Source organism: Danio rerio, chromosome 6, assembly GCF_049306965.1.
Source record: "Danio rerio strain Tuebingen ecotype United States chromosome 6, GRCz12tu, whole genome shotgun sequence".
In the NCBI taxonomy this organism is placed as follows: domain Eukaryota; kingdom Metazoa; phylum Chordata; class Actinopteri; order Cypriniformes; family Danionidae; genus Danio; species Danio rerio.
This window is the reverse complement of record NC_133181.1, coordinates 44,084,912-44,087,321: the sequence shown is the minus strand read 5'-3', so window position 1 is coordinate 44,087,321 and position 2,410 is coordinate 44,084,912.

Genomic DNA, 2,410 nt, shown 5'->3' with positions numbered 1-2,410 from the left:
AATATACTATAGTAATTTATAGTAAATATTATAGTGTTTTTTAACCATATACTGACATCGCCAACAGAGAAAGAGAGGCTGCGCAATCAGCTGAAAAGGGCTAGAATTGGTTTTCATGTATGGACGATGTATATTGCATCCCCAAAAATGATTGAAGACATGTCCGCATGTTTTACGATACGTCGATATATTGATTAATGTGACAGGCCTAGTAAATTGTAAAACTTTATTAATATTTCTTGCTAAATATAAATATAGCTACTGTAGGAGCAGATTTAAATATTATATAATGGAGGAAAAAACATAAATGGAAACAACTTAAGATGTTTCATAAAGTTTTACAATTTGTTTTACAAGATAAGATTTACAACATGCCAGAAAGATGAATGTAATTTTATTTATATTTCTTTCAACGAAGAAGAAGAAGAAGAAGAAGAAAAAGAAGAAGAAGTAAAAGAAGAAGAAGAAGAAGAAAAAGAAGAAGAAGAAGAAAACAAAGCTACAGTGTAAAAAAAAATGCTGGTGTGAAGAAACACAATTTCTTCATGTTGTTCCAACAAATCAATGGGCTATATGCACAGCTAGTGTTTGTCAGTGATGAACTTCCAGTGAAATCTTAATGTGACTATTTTCAAGGTTTTAACAGCATTGATGTTGTAATGCAATTAAAATACATTCAGTTAAATAAACTTCAGCATCCATTTGGGTGTCAAAGTGTAATAAGAGAGGAAAGATCGTTTAAACGCAGGTGGCAGGCACCATCATTAGCAACAAGCTAGCACTGAAACTCCATTGAAAATACTCAAATTAATTTCTGTTTTTTAAAGAAATCAGAACTTTAACACAGAGATTTTGTATGGGATGACAATTAACCTGAAGCCCGTTGGCTGGCTGACTGAAATTAAAAGTCTGTGTGCATAAATTAATTTATCAGTTAATTTCATTGTTTACAAATTTAAGTGGCTTTAACATAAAACAAATAAGTTTTTAAATTGTCCCCCCCCCCCCCCCCCCAAAAAAAAAAAAAACTTAAAATTGTGTTAATTAAGCTATTTAAAAAATATTAGTTTGAAGGTGCAAATTTAAAGAGTAGAAGCAGATTCAAAAATATATTTGTGAATAGGCTATATAATAAAATACCTATTCACAAATTAAAACATTTATGCAGTGTATTATTTGTTTAAAAAAAGTTAAAGTTTTTCATATGCAAAGTTTGTCAGAGTTCAAATTAGTTTATCATAATTGTTATCATGTACGTCGTAATATTTCTATGCATTCGCGCTCTCTAGTGGTCAGAATCAGATCCCGCAGGCGTAATGCGTAAAGGTCCTTACACAAAGACTCGCATAATTTATCATAAACATAACGGAAACGGGCGACACGATGGGGCAGTGGGTAGCACGAGGTCGCTGCTTCGAGCCCTCTGGGTCAGTTGGCATTTCTGTGTGGAGTTTGCATGTCCTCCCCCGTGTTCACGTGGGTGTTCTCTGGATGAATTGAACAGGCTAAATTGACCTTAGTGTATGTCTGTCTGTGAATGCAAGAGTGTATGGGTGTTTCCCAGTGTTGGGTTGCAGCTGGAAGTGCATCCGCTGCATAAAACATATGCTGGATAACTTGCCGTTGATTCCGCTGTGGCGACCCCTGATTAATAAAGGGAGTAAGCTGAAAAGAAAATGAATGAATGAATGAATTAATTAATGAATATGAAACGGAAAATGTTTATTTGGCTTGATTTTTAAGCATCACTAATGTGACTTTTATTTTAAAACTCAAAGAAGGAAGTCCGCTTTATGTGAAAGAATCGGTTCATCTGAACATCTCAGTTTAAAGAATCGATTCAAACTTTTCAGTAATTCTTTGGAGCCTGACAAAAACTCAATTTAGATGGACGTTGTTGTGAATAAAATTTATTTCTCGACATTTTATACACATACGAATACTCAAAATATAGCCTCATTTTAAGCTCACTAAACAGTTCAGGAGTTAACACCATGTTGATATTTAAGTTGTGTAACTAAATTTCCTTTAATTCGAATACAGCAATAGCCTTCAAATATGTGAAATGTTTGACATATTACACATAGGCCTACATAACAGTCCGTGACTCAAACCGTCGTGAAAGAAAGTCTCATGTACTTTGCGTTCTTAGGGTTGTTCGCCTCATAATATATAAAATATAGTTAATTAAAATGTAGCCCTACTTGTTTCGTCGTTCTTGAATCCATAGCTGGTCGTTTTTTATTCTACTCGCAGATATACTTGGCTTCTAATGGTAAAAAAAATGTATGTTTAATCGGACGAACAATGTTATAAACTGTAAAGCTTCAACTGAACTACCGATTCTCAAAGTAATCATCCAAAACGAATCATTTTACACCAACTAAACGATTCGACTCAATAGAACGAT